We start from the raw sequence: 21,213 nt of genomic DNA, 5'->3' as shown, positions 1-21,213 counted from the left end.
CTTGGAGGACATCTCTTTCCTTGTAGTGTTGGGTCCCCGGTCTCCCGCTTCCGCCTGTGAGCTAACATCACGAGAATGTTCCTGCTCTATTTTCTAGAACATCAGAGCCACCAGGAGCTCTAGATAAAATTGTACAGGGATGAAACTGCTACCGATGACCTGTGAATTGGCTGAAGGAGTTGTGACTCCTGGATTTAGGAGTCTATGGGGAGAGCTGAGATGGTCAGCAATTTGGTATTTCTGAGTGGCTTCGCTTTTTTTAAAAAATTAAGGTAAAATTCGCATAACATAAAATTAACCTTTTTAAAGTGTACAGTGGCATTTTGTACATTCATAGTATTGTGCAATCTCAGCCACCTGTCCCTAGTTCCAAAACCTTCCCATCACTGGAAAACCTCCTACCTGTTACCCAGTTTTTTTCATCCCCTTCTCCCCCAGCTCTTGGCAATCACCAACCGACTTCTATCTCCATGGATTTACCTACTCTGACATTTCATATAGATGGAATCATACAATATGTGATCTTTGGGGTCTGGCCTTTTTGATTAGCATAATGTCTTTGAGGGTCATCCTTCCTGTGGCCTGTATTCGCCTTCATTCCTTTTCATGGCTAAATAATATTCTGTTGTATGTATGTCCCACTATTTGTTGATCCATTCACTCATTGATCACATCTGGGCTGTTTCCACCCTTTGGTTATTGTCAGTCCTGCTACTGTAACCATGTGTGTACATGTATTTGTTTGAGCACCTTTTTCAATTATTTGGGGTGCATACCTAGGAGTTGACTTTCTGGATCATATGGAAATCCTATGTTTAACTTTTTGAGGAACCACCAAACTGTTTTCCACAGAGGATGAACCATTTTACATTCCCACTAGCCATCAGTAGAGAGTTCCAGTTTCTCCACACTGTCCAACACTTATTTTCCATTTAAAAAATTACTAGTTATTATTATTATTGCCTTCCCAGTGGGTATGAAGGGGTACCTCATTCTGGTTTTGGTTTGCGTCTCCCTATTAATTAGTGCTGTTGAGCATCTTTCATGTGTCATTGGCCATTTGAGTATGTTCTCTGGAGAGACATCTATGCAAGTCCTTTGCCTATTTTTTTTCCTTTGCCCATTTTTAAATTTGGTTATCTTTTTGTTGCCGAGTGCTATGAGCTCTTTACCTACCTGGATACCAGACCCCTGTCAGTACACAGTTTGCAAATATTTTCTCCCACACCGTAGGTTATCTTTTCACTTTCTGATAATGTCCTTTAATGTACACATGCCTTTAGTTTTTATTAATTCCAGTTGATATTTTTTCTTTCATTGCTTGTACATTCAGTGTCATATCTAAGAATCTATTGTCAAATCCAAAATCATGAACATTTACTTCTGTGTTTTCTTCTAAGAGTTTTATAAGAATGCTTATATTTAGGTGGTTGATCCATTTTGAGTTAATTCTTGTATATGGTGTGAGGTCTGGGTTCAGCTTCATTCTTTTGCATGTGGATATCCAGTACCATTTGTTAAAAAACTGTTCTTTCCCCAATGAATGGCCATGGCCCCCTTGTCAGAAATCAATTAGCCATAGACAAATGGGAAAAATACAAATATTTTTTAAAAGCTGCTTAAATGCGGGGCACCTGGGTGGCTCAGTTGGTCCAACTCTTGATTTTGGCTCAGGTCATGATCTCAGGGTTGTGAGATTGAGCCCTGCATCGGGCTCCATGCTCAGCAGGGAGTCTGCTCAAGATTCTCTCCCTCTCCCTCTGTCCCTCCCCTCCGTGCTCTCTCTCTCTAAAATAAATAAATATATCTTTAAAAAAATAAAAAATAAAAAAAATAAAAGCTGCTTAAACCCAAATTAACCCAAGATGGAAATGGAGCAGGCCAGCATTTTGACAGACAAAATAATATACAAATAATGATCTTTGCTAAATTAGAGAAATTAATTACATTTAACAGAATTACAAAATAAGTTCTTTTTTTTAAGATTTATTTATTTGAGAGAGAGAGCACGTGCACACAGATGGGCAGGGAAAGGCAGAGGGAGAGAATCTCAAGCAGACTCCCCGCAGAGCACAGAGCTGGACTTGGGGCTCAGTCTCACAACCCTGAGATCGTGACCTGAGCCAAAATCATTAGTCCAATGCTTAACAAATGGAGCCACCCAAGTGCCCCTAAAATAATAAGTTATTAAAACGGGAAGGACACTTGAGGGTCACAAACTCTAACTCTAACACGTGAGCACCCTCTGCAGAATCCCGAAGGAAGGACTGCCCAGCCAGGTTTGTTATTTTGGGAGCTTTTAGTGTTGTGCATTAGTGAGAGGTTGAATTTCAGCTCCTAATATGAAATGTAAAGACTCATGAAATGAGTTAGGAATATTTTCTTTTCTATTTTTTGGTAGAGTTTGGAAAGGATTGGTGTTAATTCTTCTTTTTTACGATTTATTTATTTGAGAGAGAGAGAGCATGCAAGCAAGTGGGGGGGGGGGCAGAGGGAGAGAGAGAGAGAGAATCCTCAAGCAGACATCCCACTGTGCTCAGAGCCTGACACGAGGCTTGATCCCAGGACCCTGAGATCCCAGGACATGAGCTGAAATCAAGAGTCAGCAACTTAACCTACTGAGCCACCCAATGTTAATTCTTCTTTAAGGGATTTGTAGAATTCACCCTGAGAAACTGTCTTATATTGCCTTTGGGGAGATTTTTGATCACTGATTCAATCTTGTTTTGTTTTTATAAGTTTGCTCCAATTTCCTCTTCCTTCCTGAGCAGTTTTGGTAATTTGTGTGTTTCTAGGAGTTTGTCCATTTCATCTAAGTTGTCTAATTTGTTGGTGCACAATTGTTCATAGTATTCCCTTTTTTAAAAAAGATATTTATTGGGGCACCTGGGTGGCTCAGTTGGTTAAGCGACTGCCTTCGGCTCAGGTCATGATCCTGGAGTTCCAGGATCGAGTCCCGCATCAGGCTCCCTGTTCAGCAGGGAGTCTGCTTCTCCCTCTGACCCTCCTCCCTCTCATGCTCTCTGTCTCTCATTCTCTCTCTCTCAAATAAATAAATAAAATCTTTAAAAAAAAAAGATATTTATTTATTAGAAAGACAGAGAGCACAAGCAGGGGGAGTGGGAGAGGGAGAGGGAGAAGCAGGTTCCCCACTGAGCAGGGAGCCTGACACGGGACTCGATCCAGGACCCTGAGATCATGACCTAAGCCGAAGGCAGATGCTTAACCAACCGAGCCACCCAGGTGCCCTCATAGTATTCCCTTCTAATCCTTTCCCCACTGCAAGCATTATAGTAATGCCCCCATTTTCCTTCCTGATTTTAATTATTTGCATCTTCTCTCTTTTTTTCTTAGTCAGTTTAGCTAAAGATTCATCAATGTTGTTGAGCTTTTCAAATTTTTCATTTTATTTGTTGTACATTTCAGCTCCAGAATTATTCTATTTGGTTCCTTTTAATAATTTCTATTTCTCTTGATATCCTTTGGTTGTTTATATTTAGATTGTTCTCTGGCTTCCTTTACTTCTCTGTCCAAAGTTTCTTTTAGCTATTTGAGCATATTTTTAGAAAGATTTTTATTTATTTGAGAGAGGGAGAGAGCACACAAGCAGGGGGGGGAGGGGCAGAGGGAGAGAGAGAAGCAGACTCCCTGCTTAGTGGGGAGCCCGACTTGGGGCTCGATCCCAGGACCCTGGGATCATGACCTGAGCCAAACACAAACGCTTAACCGATGGAGCCACGCAGGCGTCCTGCTATTTGAGCATATTTAAGACAGTTCCTTTATTTATTTATTTATTTATTGATTGATTGATTGGTGGGCAGCAAAGCAAAATTTATTGAGCTATAGTGAAGTTTATTGAATGATAGAGTACAAAGCTCCCAAAGAGGGAGGGGACCCGAGAGGGTTGCCCAAGATTGTTCCTTTAAAGTCTTGGTCTTAGGAAGTCCAATATCTGGGCTTCTTCAGGGATGGTTTCTGTCAATTTCTTTTTCCTCTGAATGAGTTATACTTTTCTTTTTCTTTGTTTGCTTTGTAACTTTTTGCTGAAAATCGCACATTTTGAATATTATAACTTTGGAAATTAGATTCTGTTCCCCCTTTGGAAGGTCTGCTGTTATTTCTCATTAGGGGCTACAGTCATCCATTTGTTTAGTGACATTTCCAAATTATTATTTTTTTGCACACTGTATTCCTTGTCATGTGCAGTCACTGAAGTCTCTGTTCCATTATCTCATCAGTCAGCCACTGACCAAACACAGATTTCCTTAAACACCTGGAGCCAAAACAAAACAAAACAAAAAACAAACTAAAAGAAAACACTGTTGGTCTTTTAAGACTGTCTCTGAGCTGGACATTTCTGCTGCACCTAGCTAGGACACCTCCCACTCTGCCTTAGCCTTTGCTTCCTGCTTGCATGGATCCCAGAGATCAGCCAAAGGTGCAAGCCTAGGGTCCTCTTGGGTCTTTTCTGAGCATGTTTCTGGCCCTGTTAGAAATCCCACAGGCCACTTTAGTAAAAGCCATGTAAGTAAGTTCTGTCTAATAGGATGAACAAGAAGGGGCATGTCCTTACTCTCATTCTTCTTGCTATCGAGAGTACAGAGGTGGTAGCCAGAGCTCAAGCCACTATCTTGGAGTGTGATGACCATGAGGATGGTGAAACACAAAATAGAAGGGGTTCTGATGATCGTGGAGGCACTAGCTTAGAATTGCCTAACCCCGTAGTCTTGGGGACGGAAAAATAACCTTTATCCTGTTTAGGTAATTGTTATTTTGTGATTCCCTCACACACAGCTAAACAAAGCTTACTTAATACACCAGGCCCCCTTCCCCTTACGCTATTGGCTCCACCCTAAACTACAGCATTCGCTGCAGCTATTACAAGGGCCTACTCACTTGCTTCCCTCACTACTTAAGAACATCTCCAGAGCAGGGACTGTCCCTTTCTCAGATTCTTGCCATGAGATCAGCTTCTTTAAGGCAAGAAAGGGAGGGATTGAGAATGGGTCCCAATTATATGTGCTTTACATTTTGTCTTAATTGTTGGAGCAACTCTGTGAGGTGCAGTTCATCATTCTTGTTCTTTTACATATGGGGAAATGGAGGTTCGCAGAGACAAAGCTGCTTCTCAAATGTGCATGGATGATGAGTGGCAGCACTAAGTGTGGAACTCAGTTCTGCCTGGCCTGACACAGCAGCCCTCTCTCCCTAGCTAGAAATTTCCATGTCAGTGCAGCGGCGGTGCCCGTTCGAGTGATCCTTGATGAATCAATTCCCTTTGTGGTTCTCTTTTGAGGTCATCACTGTCAGCTGATTTTCACATGCTGGTCTGTGAGGGATAGGGAAGCGCCTTCCTGAGCCTGCTTGTGGTCTGGGTGGGATGGCCTCTGCCTCAGGTTTTGGTGTTGGGGGGGTAGGGGGGACTGTGTTTCTTTTAACACTGGGAGACAGTGAACTTGAGAACCAGGTGCACCTGGGTTTGAAATCCATTTCTTCCACTTATTATTGCATGACCCAGGACAGGTACTCAGCTTCCCTGGGCCTCTATTCCTCATCTGGGAAGGTGATAATGATATCTGCAGAAGACGGTGGGGAGGATTAAAAAGGAAATAGGACAACAGTGGCCTCCAGCAAAAATGAGCCATCCTCCTGCCTCTACCTCCTTCCTCTGAGGTGGGGATTGGACAGACTGTATTACTGTTCAAAAATAAATTTGCACCACTCAGTTTCAGGGTGCCATGCTTTTCTGTCCTGTTGAGCAGGACTGGCTGTGTGACTTTGACCAATGTCAACAGAAGGGCTCCATGACAGCTCTGGACAGAAGCTCTGACATCCTGGGCATGTTTCTCCCCACTCTTATCCTTCTGTCAGGAGATCAGCTGTGTTCCAGATAGAAGTAGCTCCACTAGGCTGGATCCACAGCTAGCATACCAAGCCATGTCCTTCTAGCAGTAAACACACCTGCGTTGTTGTAAGCCACTGAGACCCAGAGCCATTCGTCACTGCAGAGTAGCCTAGGATGATCTAATCTATACCTTTGACATTTAGCATCCTACAGTTCCATGCAATATTTTTCTTTGTAAGCTCTTCTGGAAGGTTCATTTAATGTGTTTATGGTTTTGGTGGTGGGTACTTCAAAAATAAGCAGTTACTTCTTGTTATAAAACAAGCAGTTTTCTTGTTATAAAAATTGTATACTTTGTTCAAGACACTTTTTCCATCTTGGGTCTTTTTCTAATATTTCTTCTGCAATTTTTTTCCTTGAGAATTGGGTAGAAGTTTTTGAAGCTGGAAGCCTTGTTGTCCCCCAGGTCCATCCCTCCTGCCTGGGTATATGCTCTCTGGGTCTGAGTGATATATGAGGTCTCTAATGAGGTTTGCAGGGCACCTCACATAGTAGGGGGGTAGCATTCAGGTCCTGAGACATCTCCATCTTACACTCCAGATAGTTGCATAACTAATGTGACCTTCTCCAGTCATAAATCTATAGAGTCTAGATTTGCTTAACCCCATGCTGAAAGAATTTTATCACAAAGTACTTTGCTCCTAGCAAATACCTAGTTATCAGTGTACTTATGAGGAGATTAGACTAGGTCACCAGCCTTCTTTCTTTCCCTGGGCATGTCCTTCCAGAATCAGAGGAGGAGTGGGTCACAAGCCAGCTGCTTTACTTCTTTCTTTCCCATTTTCCAAGGCAACTGTTTGCATTTTAATATTTTTGGGGGGACTCTTGAAGTTTAAAAAATGTTTATTGTAATTCAGGGGATTTCTGGTTACAATAATGACAGAGTAGCCTATACTAGTCTAATCTTCTAACAGACAACAGTGATAACTCTAGAAAAAATATTTTAGAAATATATCATTTTAAGGTGCTGAAGAGCAGCTAGAAGCAGACAGAAACTTGGAGGGTATTTGACTCTTGAGGAAGGGAACTGCACTATGAGATCTTGTTTTCTGTGTTTTTCCCCAGGAGGCATGACCAGTCTGTGACAGCATGGGGTGACTAAAAGTCAAGCACAAAGGCTTGTGGACCCCAGGAGAGGTATCTGAAACCCAAGGGAGGAGCCACAAGGGGTGAGCCCCCCAAATCTGCATATAAATTCCCCTCGAATCCATGGCTGCCCCCCAAGCTGTATTACTACGTTACCAGAACTGAAAGACATTTTATCATGATGAAAGAGACAGTTCATCAGGAAGACATCACCATCCTGTGTATGTTCCTGGCCATACACTTGAAAGAAACACCGAGAAGTGAAGGGAGAAATAGGAAAAAAACACAGCAATAATTGGAGAGCTTAACAGACCTCTCTCAGGAGTTGATAGAATAAGACACCCACACCACACACACCCACACCCAACCCCCCCCCCAACACACACACAGAGCAATAAGGATAAAGATTCGGACAGCCCTTTATTGATTTCCCACAGCCACTATAACAAATCACCACACACATGATGGCTCACAGTTCCGGAGGCCAGAAATCCAAAATCAGTTTCACTGGGTCTGCTCCCTGGCCTTTTCCAGCGTCTGGAGCTGCCTCCTCGGCCTGTAGCCCTTCCCTCCACCTTCAGAGCCAGAAGTATATTCTTCCTATTCCTTCCTTCTTCTCCATAGTCCTATGTCCCTCTGCCTCCCTCTCATGAGTATATGTGTTATCACATTTAGGGCCCACCTGGATAGCCCATGATAATCCCCTCATCTCAAGACCCTTCACTTCCTCTCACACGCAGCACCCCCCTTTGACAACATACACTACTCCTGCGTGTGCCCTTTGCTCTCACAACACACTCACAACACTTCTGACACCACCTGTGTGGGAGCTTTCCCCACACCCATAAGTTCTGTGCAACACCAGCTGCATGCCCTACATTGTAACTCAGTTCTGACACTGTCTACCCAGAGCTCATGTCAGACCCCACAGGTGAAGGGCTCGGCCCCTTGAGACCGCCCCTCACTTCAGATGCCAATCACAAGTAGGAGGTCCCCAGGTGACCCACAACTTCTGCCTACCTTGGCTATAAATAAAATGTTCTCCTGATCTCCTTCCCTTTGGATGTGGTTATTTCCCAAAAGAGCTCACAGAACTCAGGGAAACACTTATTTACATTTAGTAGTTTATGACAGGACATGATAAGGGGTACAGATGAACAGGCAGGTGAAGAGATACATAGGGCAAGGTCTAGGAGGGTCCCAAATGCAGGAGCTTCTGTCCTCGGGCAGTTGGGGTGGGTCAACCTCTGTGTGGATGTGCTTGCCAACCTGGAAACTCTCTGAACCCCAAACTATTGGGATTTTTATGAAGGCTTCACCATGGAGGCGTGATCGATTATGAACTCCATTTTCAGCCCCTCTCCACATTCTCCAAAGAAGGGAGTCTGGTGTCAGAAACATTATGGGTGTGGTAGTGGGGGAGGAAAGGAGGAGGACTAAGCTTTTCTTTAGCCATGAAAGGTAATACTCAGGTTGCAGGGGTTAGGACCTGGTATAGTGGGAGGCATTATTCAGCCTGCCACAGACCAACCCTCAGCCCTCAAAGATTCAATTCCATCCCCACATGCAACACACCCACCCTGTGTTGGGTGACATCCCCCAAGTCTCAACCTGTGACAGCATCAACTCAAGCCCCAAATCTTGTCTATACACCATCAGTCCAAAAGTTCCAAATGTTACCGTGTGTATTGTCTTAATCAGGTAAGGGTGAGACTCTGGGCATGGTCCATCCTGGAACAAAGTTCCTCTCCATCTGTGGACCAATAAAACTAGAAAATGAGTTATCTGTTCCCAAAATACAATTGTGGGACAGACACGAGGTAACAGGTGTACACATTCCCATTCTAAATTGGAGGAAATGGAAGGAAGAACAGAGTCGCCAGCCCCAAGCAATTGGGAGCAAATCTGACTGGGCAAACTCCATTGTGTCACAAGACCCAGGAGGGATACTTTATGACTCGAGGCCCCCAAGAATCATGTTCCTTTTTTTTTTTTTAAGATTTTATTTATTTGAGAGAGAGAGAGCATGAGCGGGGGGAGGGGCAGAGGGAGAAGCAGGCTCCTTGCTGAGCAAGGAGCTCAATGCGGGACTCAATCCCAGGACACTGGGATCATGACCTGAGCCAAAGGCAGACACTTAACAAACTGAGCCACCCAGGTGCCCAGGTGTGCTACTAGGTTATAAGCATACCTAGAAGCACAGAACTGTACAAAACTACCACATCTCCTCCCAGTACATGGATGCGACAAAACTACCAGGCACATTTTCTAAATCCATGATTTTCTTTTTCTTATTTATTTATTTATTTAAGAGAGAGAGAGAGAAAGAATGAGTGGGAGGGGCAGAGGGAGAAGGAGACAATCTCAAGCAGACTCTCCGTTGAACATGGAGCTCGACTCGGGGCTCGATCTCACGGCTCTGAGATCATGACCTGAGCCACTTAACCAACTGAGCACCCCCGGTGCCCTCATGTTCCTTTTTCTTGAAGGGTAGCACATGCTTGCAGCTGAGCAGATTTACCAGCCTGCTTCCTGCCTGTAGAACGCAGGGAGTCTGACAGCCTTCTCTCATGGAATCCTCTGTCCCTTTCAGTGGCTAAGGGGACCCACACATCACACATCTGGCCTCTCCAATACCAGCAAGTGGTTTTCCAGCCACAACTGTGGCCTCCTCTCCAGACTCTGCTTTCTGGGCAGTGAGCAAATCTCCTAATTTTAGCATCTTTTGCAATCTGGATAGCCTAAGAGTTTCCCAAGTCATCAAGTCTTGGCTCTTTTTTTTTTTAGTTTATTTAGTTAAGCAAATCTCTACCCCCGAGATGGGGCTCAAACTCATGACCCTGAGATCAAGAGCCGCATATTCTACCAACTAAGCCAGCCAGGTGCTCCAAGTGTTGGCTCTTTTTATTTTAACAGTTCTCCCCCTCAGTGTATCTGTTACCTTTTGCATTTTACTGTAAGCAGAACTTTTTTTTTTTTTACAAATATTGTCTTTTATAGATATTGAATTCCCAACTTAAAAATCTTCCCATGAACACAACTCCAGGGCCAGATGGTTTCCCTGGTAAATTCCATCCAGCATTTAAGGAAAAAATAATGCCAATCTCACCCAAACCCTTTCAGAAAACAAAGGAGGAAGGAATGGTTTCTAATCGGTTTGATGATGCCAGCAACAATCTTGAAACCAAAATATGACAGAGATGCTACAAGAAAAGAAGATCACAGACCAATACCCTTCGTGAACATGGATACATATATCTTTTTTAAAGATTTTTATTTATTTATTTGTCAGAAAGAGAGCAAGCGAGTGAGCACAGCAGGGGGAGCAGCAGGCAGAGCAGACAGAAGAGAAGCAGGCTCCCGATTGAGCAAGGAGCCCAATGTGGGACTTGGTCCCTGGACCCTGGAATCATGACCTGAGCCAAAGGCAGACGCTTAACCAACTGAGCCACATAGGCATCCCGGATACATACATCTTTAATAAAATATTAACAAATGGAACCCAGCAATATATAAAAAAGCAACACATAATTCTGAATGGGATTTATCCTATGGATGCAAAGTTGGTATCATATGGGAAATCAATTGTCATTCACTGTATGAACAGAATAAAAAAGAAAAACCATGTGACCATCTCAGTAGATGTAGAAAAAGAATTTGAAAAATTCAATACTCATTCATAATAAAAATCTCAGAAAACTAGGAATATGAGACAATTTCCTCATTCTGATAAACACTATGAAAAACCTATAGCTAATAAAGGTAAAATATTGAATATTTTCCCTTAAGACTGGGAAGAAGGCAAGAGTGTCTATTCTTAATTCTATTCAGCCTTGTGCTGGAGCTCCTAATGATTGCAATCAGGCAAAGAAAAATAAATACAAGGCATACACATTAGAAAAGAAAGACAAAAACCATATCTGCATCTGACATAACCATCTATAAGGCATCTTCAAAATAACCACTAGAACTAGTGACTTTAGTAAAATCACATAATACAAAGTCAACATACAAAAATTAAGTGTATTCCTATATACTTACAGCAAGCAATTAAAAATGAAAATTTTAAAATCCCTTTTTTTTTAGATTTTATTTATTTATTTGACAGAGAGAGAGAGAGAGCAGGAACACAAGCAGGGGGAGTGGGAGAGGGAGAAGCAGGCTTCCCACTGAGCAGGGAGCCCGATATGGGACTTGATCCCAGAACCCTGGGATCATGACCTGAGCTGAAGGCAGACGCTTAATGACTGAGCCAGCCAGGCACCCTTAAAATCCCTTTTTAATAACATCCAGAACAAGAAAAAAGTACTTCAGAAAAAATTTATCAAAATACATGCAAGAACTCTACCATGGGAACCACATGACAATCATGAGAAAATTCAAGAAAACCCACATAAATGGAGAAATGTATCATGTTTATGGATTGGAAGATGCTGATTCTCTTCAAAATTATCTATAAACTCAAAGTCATACCAATTACAATCTCAATTAAATAGAAATCTTTTTTGGTAGAAACTGACAGGTTGGTTAAAAAAAAAATCGTAATGGAGAGGCACCTGGGTGGCTTAGCCAGTTGAGCATCCAACTCTGATCCCAGGGTCATGAGATCCAGCCCGTCATTGGGCTCCATGCTGGCATGGAGCCTGCTTGGGATTCTCTCTCTCCTTCTCCCTCTGCCCTTCCACCAGCTGGCATGCATAAACACGTATACTCTCTCCCTCTCTCAAAAAAAATATATAATGGAAATGTAAAGAACCTAGAATAGCCAAAACAATCTTGAAATAGAACCACTGATTTCAAGACATCTATAAAGCTATTGTAACCAAGACAAGATGGTATTGGCATATAGGCAAATGGATCAGAGATCTACAGAATAGAGTCCAAAAGATGATAATCGATTGATGCCAAGGTAATTCAATAGGGAAAGGAAAGTCTTTTCAACAAATGGTGCTGGAACTATTGGATAAATATATGGGGAAAAAATGAACCTGGTTCTCTATCTCTTAGACTTAAATGTAAATGCTAACACTAGATAGCTTCTAGAAAAAATTTAAATGATTATTTTCATGACCTTCGAAAAAGGAAAGTTTTCTCAGAGCAGACACACAAAAACATTAAACATAAAATTGATTAAACTGGACATTTTTCAATGAAAAATTTCTGCTTATTGAAAGACATCATTAATAAAACAAAAGGTAGGGGCGCCTGGGTGGCTCAGTTGGTTAAGCGACTGCCTTCGGCTCAGGTCATGATCCTGGAGTCCTGGGATCGAGCCCCGCATCAGGCTCCCTGCTCTTCAGGAAGCCTGCTTCTCCCTCTGACCCTCCTCCCTCTCATGCTCTCTGTCTCTCATTCTCTCTCCCTCAAATAAATAAAAAAAATAAAATCTTTAAAAAAAAATAAAAATAAAACAAAAGGTAAGTCAGATTGTTGGAAAATATGTGCAATATATATGTTTGACAAAAGACCTATATTCAAAATACATAAAGGACTCCTACAAACAAATAACAAAAACACAAACAACCCAGTTAAAAATGGGCAAAAGATTTGACCAGATACCTAACAAAAGAAGATATAGAAATGGCTAAAAAGGGCATGAAAAGATGTCCAACATCATTAGTCTCCAGGGAAATGCAAATTAAAACCACAAGGAGATAGCATTTGCCACCCTCGAGAATGACTAAAATTAAAGAGAGTGACGATGGCAGATGTAGTGAGGGTGCCAAGCAACTGGAACTCTCGGAGGGTAAAACGAAAACTTGGAAAACGTACACATCCATCTGTCCTATGACCCAGTACTTCTGTTCCTATTTATACAAGAGAAATAAAACATACCGTCTCCATTTTATGTTCCCACCAACAGTGCACAAAGGTGGCAATTTCTCTCTCTCTCTCCTTCCATTCTTTCATAGTAGCCTTTGTCATGTGTATGAGGTAAGGTGCATTTTTACTTTGTAAGCTTTTATTAAAAGCCTGGTGTCTTTCGGTCACAATATCTGTTTTCTCTCGAATCCTAAGTAGGCACTTCACTGTTTATCTGTATATTTTTTTTCTCAAAAGGTGCTTCCCTCTCCAATTTCAGAGTAACTGAGTTCAGACGGGAGGACAATTTTGCCGGCAGAGACACCTGCCTGCAGGGACAGTGCCTGGACCAACGTAGCCAAACTTCCCGGTTTGGAAGGTCCCCTCTTGCGCCATTCCTGAGTGTCTGTGCCAAAGTTCTGTGCTCCCCCCAAGAGGGGGGCCTTCGCAGACAGATGGCACCTGGATGTATTTACGTGTGAGAATGTCATGAGTGAGAATCTAGTGGTAGCCTTAGTCTCACTGAGAAATAAGGAGAAACCACCTTAAACTGTGCTCCTTGGTTTACTAACTGCCACGTGATTTTAGAATGCACTGCTGTGATGTCTACTGTTTACAACTGCCGCCTGGGTTCCTGCCTGGCTGCCTGGCCCACGGGCTCCATGTCCCCAGCTCCTCAGCCCCTGAGCCGCGCCAGGAAGCAGCTTCTCTCCCACTAGAGGGCAGCCAGCTCCTTTGTCCAGATCCCTTCTTGGCAACCCATGGAGGCCTCTTGCTCCTTCCTGCAGGTTGAGCCGGGCTTCTGGGGTCTATATTTAGGCCCTTTATATCAACCTTGGGCAGTCAGGCCCTGAGACTCCACTGAGTCAGGGAACACACATTCCCTCGTGGGGACCTTGGCCCTGACCCTCTCAGGGGAAGCAGGCTGCCAGAGTAAGTAAACAGACCACCCTCCCCAGCCCACACAAGGCCTGTGGCTGAAAAGAAGTGCGCCTCTAACTCCTCAAATTGCGAGTTCCCAAAACTAAAGTACAGTTTTGAAATAAAAGAAAAACGGCGATGTCTCAAGGAAAGTAGTTTCACGGGCTCTGCCTTCTTCTGTGCTACTTCCTAAAAGTCAAGGTGGTATGCGAGGCACAGGAAATCCCCCACTCTGCTCCCTCACTCAAAGGCATGGCCTCCTGGTGGCACTGGGACCACGCAGGCTTTCAGAACCACCGGTGAAAAGAGCAGACGCCCAGGCCCCCCCTTGGAGGTTCCAACTCAATAGGCACAGGATGTGGCCCCAAGAATCTGCTTTTTGGGCGAACACCTCATTTGATTCTCAGATAATCCTTTGAGAAACTTTCCACTGGGCTCCTGTCCTGCAGTGTCATTTGCTTAATCTGAAGAGTTCAAATGTAAATTCTGTGTTCCAAGAGGGAAAGACCCATGCAGGAGTGGCTCAAATCTTAATATTTCAGTGAGAGACTGAGTCTCTTGTGTAATGATTGGCCTCCCCAGCAGGCGCCCATCTCAGGTCTGGGATGTGGGGTCTCCCAGAAGCCCCCACCTCAATTCTGATCCCCTGCTTTCCATTCAAGACCCTACTTTTTTTTTTTTAAGATTTATTTATTTATTTGAGAGAGGGAGAATGAGTAGGAGGGGCAGAGGGAGAGGGAGAGAGACTCTCCAGCAGACTTGTGGCCCAACGCGGGGCATGACGTGGGGCTTGATTTCACGACCCTAAGATCAGGACCTGAGCCAAAACCAAGAGTTGATTACTCAGCCAACTGAGCCCCACAGGCACCCTGCTCTGCCTCCTACTCCTGACACTTTGTGACACAACCCCCCCACCCCCCGCCTGGCAGCTTTCTAAATTGCTGTCATTTATTTCACGGAGCTCTTGGAAAAACCTGCACTCCTGGGACAGAAACCCCCGATGAGCATCTGGCTGTGCCTCTCCCTCCTGAATATCAGGGCTTCTCTCAACTCCACACACGTGCACACACGAGCTTGCACAGGCCCGCTCGCCCATGCACGCCCCACCACCAGCGGCCCCCAGTCGAGCACCAGCTCAGGAGCACCAACGGCAGACATCCACGACAGTGACCCCGCAGCACAGAGAGGTCTGGGCTTGCAGGTAAGGGGGCTCCCAGGGTGGCCTGGCCCTAAAGCAGGCAGACCACTGGGGCTCAGGGTTTCAGACTTTGGCCTTGCGTGCTGGGAAACTATCTTGCCCATGGCTCCATGGTGCTGGGAGTCACGGACGCTCACAAGAAACCGATGTGCTAAGCCATCTCACTTACAGTGAGAAATGAGATCGGATGCTTCCATCAGCCCAATCAACTCACTAGGCAGGGGTGGGGATGGGGCCTTTCCTGGGCGACCATGGCTCATAACAAGTGCGGTGGGAAGTGGGATTCCAGTGTATGTGGTCTCTGCTTGCATTTAGTCAGAGTGGATATTTAACCAAAATGCCCTTCGTGTCGGTTCTTAACGGCTGGAGTCTGTTTTGATTGCTGCCTCTGCCATTTCAGCTAAATATTCTGAATATCACCTTTAACCATAGGTACGCATACAGCTGCTAGAAGAGTCCAAATTACTAGCAGCTGGACTGACAATCATCCCCTCATTAGGCTTCAGGAGGTTCTGCACTCTGGTTGATTACCAGCATCTAGCACATAGTACGTGCTCAATGGCACATAGTAGGCGCTCCTGATGTTGAGCTCAGTGGAGCAACAATGCCTGGGTGGGCTCTGCCACATTTGCTGCTGTGTTTCCCTTTCCTGGGCCTCTGTGGGTGACCACTCTCCAAAATGGGACATTCTTTCTTTGCATACAGCAGGTCCTCCCAGGAGGGACACTGTCTCTGGGTTGACCTTGCTGACTCAACAACCAGTATTTTACGGAGCCCCCCTACTATATGCCAGGTTTGGGGCATACCGCAATGAATAGCCCTGCTGGGGTCAAGTGTGAAGAACCAGTCAGGTATTAAACACAAGTGTAGGGCCACCTGGGGGGCTCAGTCAGTTAAGCGGCTGCCTTCGGCTCAGGTCATGATCCCAGGGTCCTGGGATCGAGCCCCACATCGGGCTCCATGCTCAGTGGGAAGCCTGCTTCTCCCTCTCCCACTTCCCCTACTTGTGTTCCCTCTCTCGCTGTCTCTCTGTCAAATAAATAAATAAAATCTTTAAAAAAAAAAACCCAAAAAACAAAATCACGAGAGTAGAATGGATGGGAAAGGACCAGGGTTATGGGCGTACAGGGTGGAGGAGGAATGGGGGTGTTCCAGCTGAGACTCGGACTCATTAGGTGAAGGGAAAGGAGGCCGGGGTGGGGGGGGGCGATGATGGGTAACCCACGCAGAGCAAACAGCATTTGCAGACTCGGATACTGGAAAGAGTATGTCTTTTGTCCTTCGTGTGGAGAGCAGGGTGCATGAGCTGAGGAGGTGGGCTGTGGTGGGGACGCAGGCACCACACAGACCTCTGACTCCAAGGAGCAAATTGATCCGGAGCTCCAGCTACAACAGTCTAAATCCCTCGGGAAGCAGCCTCCTGTCTGCCCCCAGGCAGTGACTGAATGCTTGGGGGGGGGGGTGGGAGGGAGATGGGGGGGAGGGTGGGCTCAGTCCCAGGAGCCAGTCTGCTCAGGGACCTGTTTGGCTCAAGGACCATGCAAGTGGTTTTGCAGAGCCTTCCTGGGACCTCACAGCAGTGCAGGACACTGTACGCTCCCTTCTCCCCCCCTCCCCTGCCCTGATGGCTCTCCAGCCTCCCCCAGCTCCCTCTCCCATTTCTCTCACAGATGTTTCCCCAAAGAAGACCCTTGCATATTTAATCCTAACCTGATTTCTGCTTCTGGGAGGATCTGGACTAACACAGGCTCTATCCTAACACTAATGGTACCTCGACTGCTTTCAGTAAGGGAGATTTTATATGGAAAACAACAGTCTGGCTGCAGGGTGGAGTATTCGGTAGGAGGGGACAGGACCAAGTACAGGAAAGGCCATTAGGAGGCTGTCACAGTGGTCCAGGTAAGATGCCTTGGCTGTGGAGTGGCAGTGGGGATTCTAACTGTCTTTGGCTTTGGGGATATTTAGGAAAATGAAATGGTGCTTGGCAATGACTTGAAGGTGCACCATGAGGGAGGGAGAGGTTGAGGGTGAGTCTCCAGGGGGAGCAAGCTGGTGATTGGCTGTTGTGTTCCAGCTCTGCTTCGGGGGGGAAAATACAGCATCTGGCCAATAGAAATATGAGCTCTGCCATCCGTCAGGACATCTCACTGTCCCCCCCAACTACCTGGGTGAAACACCCCTTGAGAACATCCACCACTGTTGGCTTGAGTTCATGCTCACCAAACAGCCTTCTGTTTGACCACCCAGACGTTCAGAGACCAGGCAGAACCCCCCACACCCCCTAGAAAGGAATAGGGCCAATTAAGAATGAATAAATGAATTCACTGACATTCTAGTTTATTCAACAGTGTCCTGGGTGTCTGATGATCCTGAGCCACTCTCTCCAAATTTGTTCAGTTCTGGGACACTGGCATGGATGGAAACTGGACCCTCAGCCAGAGGAATTTTGCTCACAAAGGTCTTTCTGGAGACAGCCTGCTGGCCTTGTAGGATTTGGTAGGGTGATGAATGGCCCCCAAAGAGGTCCATATCGTAATCCCCCAAACCTGTGACTTCTTACCTGACCTGGTACAAAGGACTTTGCAGATGTGATTACATTAAGGACCTTGAGGTGGGGTGATTATCTGGGTGGGGCCAATGTGATCACAAGGGTTACTGAAGGAGGGACAAGGAGGACCAGGATAGTGGGAGATGTACCATGGTGGCCAGAGGATGGAGGGAGATGAGAAAGGAGCCATGTACCAAGGAGTGCAGGTAGTTCTGGAAGCTGGCAAAGATGGAGAGACAGAGTTTCCACCAGAGCCTCTGGAAGAAACACCAGCCGGCATACCCTTGGTTTTATCCCCGTGACACTGATTTCAAAACTCCGATCGCCAGAAATATAAGATAATACACGTGTGTTATTTTAAGCTGCTAAGTGTGTAGTAAGTTGCTACAGCGGTCACGAGAAACTAAGACACACAGCAGCTGCACCACCTCACCTTTTCGAGAGAAAACAAAGAGCGGATTTCAAATGAATGAAGGAATGAATTGTATCTAATAACATATGGATATATAATAAATAAATGATACATACAATGTCTATTTCCAGGCCACAGTGACTAAAATGAGGGACCGTGTAGAATGCTTAGCAACTTTTCTAGAAACACCTTTCCTAGTTTTAGAGACCTTCAGGCCAGAACTACATTTCCTAGGATCCCTTGCAGCTAAGACACGGGCATGGGACCTGGCCCCCACCAATCAGACCTTTGTGAGAAAGCTCCTGGAGGAATTCTTTCCTAAGCTCTCAGGACAGCAGGGGGTCCTGAGGTTACAGCACCTGCACTCACCAGGGGCGGGAAGATGATGTGGGTGTTGTTCCAGGCTCTAGGGCCTCCAGGCCTGATTTTCTGGCCTTCCTGGAGATTCTGTAAGCCACGCAGTCTCCTTCAATAAGTCGGTTTGCCACTTACCCTTATGGTGTGGAGTTTCTCTTTGCAAATAAGGACTCTGGTTGCCACCTCGCCTCATGGCGCAGTATAGTAAGGAGCCTGTCGATTTCAGCAGCTAGCAGGTGAAGTGTTCTGCTTTTCCAGCTGGACAGAACCGCTCCCTAAAACGAGGTGAGGGACCTCATCCTAATTCCAGCTGCAGAGCCTCACGGCAGGCCCGGAGCAGCTGGTCCTCTTTATGCCTGGAGTGGCCAACGAGAGAGACCCAGGCCTGATCACAAGAGAGAGGAAAGCTCCAAGTGGGCCCCTCTGGGCAAGGTGCAGGTCCCTGGCATGCTTTCCTCAGATATTGCAGAGGGAGTTGCTGGAAGCATCTTTCAGAGCCACTAGCCCTAGGGGTAGCAAGTGTCCGTGTCCGGTTTGGGGAGCAGTGCCTGAGGTGTTCCTAACTTTGCTGGGCGGGGGGAGCCATCAGGGTTGAGGCAGCCAGATGCTGCCACTTCCAGGAGTTCGTGTTCCGGGGGACACTGTTAGGAGTATGACCGATGTGCCTTCCCCTTTGGGTCAGCATCCCATAAAGTCATCCTCCCCCTCTGGACTCTGTCAGGATTAGTCCTTGGTGTTTCGGAGCCACTGACAATTTATAAGCACTTTGGAAACCGGAGGAATTGTGTGAGTGTCTCTGCAAATGAGACTTCACACTGCCTTCACTCCCAAGAATGCTCTGGAAGCCCTGAACAGAGAGCGTTGACCGGAAAACTAAATGTTACACAGAGGTTTTTGAGAGTTAAAAAGCATTTAAAGAGGGATTAACAAATAGTTAACGGACATGCAGGAAGGCCTAGGAATTTTAGCTACTATGAAATCAAACCCACATCTGGAAATGATCCCACAGCCTCCAGGGAATGCTCTTTTGTTTTCTTGGACCTTACAAGGGGCAAGCCTGGTGGTGGTTTTATATATGGCTTCACTGAAAGAATGCTAATCCCAGGGAAGGTTTTTTTCATTACAAAATACTGTGGAGGAGAGATGTTTGGCTTACCATTGCCTAGATCCACCCTTCAATATTTTTATTCCTTTGGCCTGAGGCTAAAACATCCTAATCCAGTGTCTTTAGAAGGGTAAATGTGAACACCTTGCCAATAATTAATAATTTAATAATAATGAATATACATATGTGATCAGAATTTTTCCAACATCCCTTTCACAGAATAAGTTCCCAAGAAATGAATTTTAACAGTTGTGTTTTAGGGGCACCTGCGTGGCTCAGTCAGTAAAGCGTCTGCCTTCGGCTCAGGTCCATAATCTCAGAGTCCTTAGGTACCGCATCTGGCTCCCTGCTCAGTGGGGAGTCTGCTTCTCCCCACTGCCCCTCCCTCCTGCTCGTGATCTCTCTCTCTCTCTCTCTCAAATAAATAAGTAAATAATCTAATAGTTGTGTTTTAATGGGTGGGGGTGGGGGTACATGAGGACATTAACTGATAAGTCAATTACTCTTAGGGAAAAACCGATCCCTCACAGGGAGCCCTTTCTAGGGGAAAGCTAGAATGATGTCTTGGGCACACCCTCCTTTCCTTAATGGCCTGTGTGCTTGATTCATTACCCTAAGACATTTAGCCCCAGAGAGGGTTTGGCTTGGGCCTGACCTTACAAGTTAGAAGTTCAAGTAAAATTCTGATAATAACTAAGATTAGCATCCATCACAATACAAAAATCAATGGTCCATGTAAAATTGTGCTTTGCTGACATGCTTGTAATAAATTGCAACCATTGCAGATGTGGATACAGTGAGTTCTATCTGAGCAACCACTTCTACTTAACACTTGTTTTCCCAAGTGCATGTTCATTTACAGAAGAGTCTTTAAAGAAGGTCTCCAGCTCTGGGCCCAACCAACCACTTGGTGTATGCAGTAAACACAGGAGACCCAGGGCACCCTTCCCAACCGAGGGTGGGTGATGCCTCTCCTGTTCCCACAGCCAGCCAACTCACCCAGGGGCAAGGATCCCAGTCCTTCCCATTCCTGTAGCAACATCATTACTTTTCTGATAGGCATTCTTGGCCAGCCTCTGGACCCCTCAAGAAAAACCAAACACTGTTCCCTTTCCTGCTCACCTTAAACACTCTCTTTCCTCGAAGCTGGGTCTCAGAGCCTGGCTGTCCTTGGCCCTGTCTCCATGTGCCCAGCTGAGATGCATTTGGCAGTCGGAACTCAATGCATCCATCCACGCACCTCAACCCCAGGTCCTTGAAGACAACCCTTCTGGACACTCAGAACCCAAACAATGTGCAAACTTTACTTGGAACCCAGGCTTTGCAGGATCCTGGCTCCTGAAGTTCTTAGGAAGTCCCTGGAGCGATATGCAAAGGTCACTAATTTGTTTTTCTCCAATGCTGGCACCCATTTAATTCCAAGATGGTCTAACATGGAGTGACCCACACATTGTGTTGTTTGTTTCTGCTTTGAGGTGACCCCAGCCCTTCCTGCACCCCAGGAAGCAGGATGTAGTCACTCTTCAATAATCTATGAAATAACAAGAATCACCTACTCAACATTCTGCAAATGATAGTGAATGTTTTTAAGTACAATTGCAGCAGGAGGACATGGTAAAGTTAACTGTATCCTGCTTTGGACCAAACAAAACATCCCCTTTAGCCCTGTGCTTCCTTTCCCTCCCCCAAGGAATTTGCTATTGTTTGTAAATAGAGTATACTCTTAGAACCCCTTCATTTATTTTTTTTTTAATTTTATTATGTTATGTTAGTCACCATACAATACATCATTAGTTTTTGATATGGTGATCCACCATCCATTGTTTTCGTATAACACCCAGTGCTCCATGCAGTACATGCCCTCCTTAATACCCATCAC

The 21,213-nt window shown here is 45.3% G+C and overlaps 1 protein-coding gene across 3 annotated transcripts in view; it reads left to right on the top strand.

Moving 5' to 3' along the window:
* Positions 1–21,213, top strand: part of CDC42BPA (CDC42 binding protein kinase alpha) — a 727,403-nt gene that overhangs the window by 704,370 nt on the left and 1,820 nt on the right. The window lies entirely within an intron of this gene.

Source organism: Leptonychotes weddellii, chromosome 6 (assembly GCF_054177405.1).
Source record: "Leptonychotes weddellii isolate Sample4059 chromosome 6, ASM5417740v2, whole genome shotgun sequence".
In the NCBI taxonomy this organism is placed as follows: Eukaryota; Metazoa; Chordata; class Mammalia; order Carnivora; family Phocidae; genus Leptonychotes; species Leptonychotes weddellii.
Note: the sequence above shows the minus strand (reverse complement) of the source record. Positions and strands in the feature narration are given on the sequence as shown.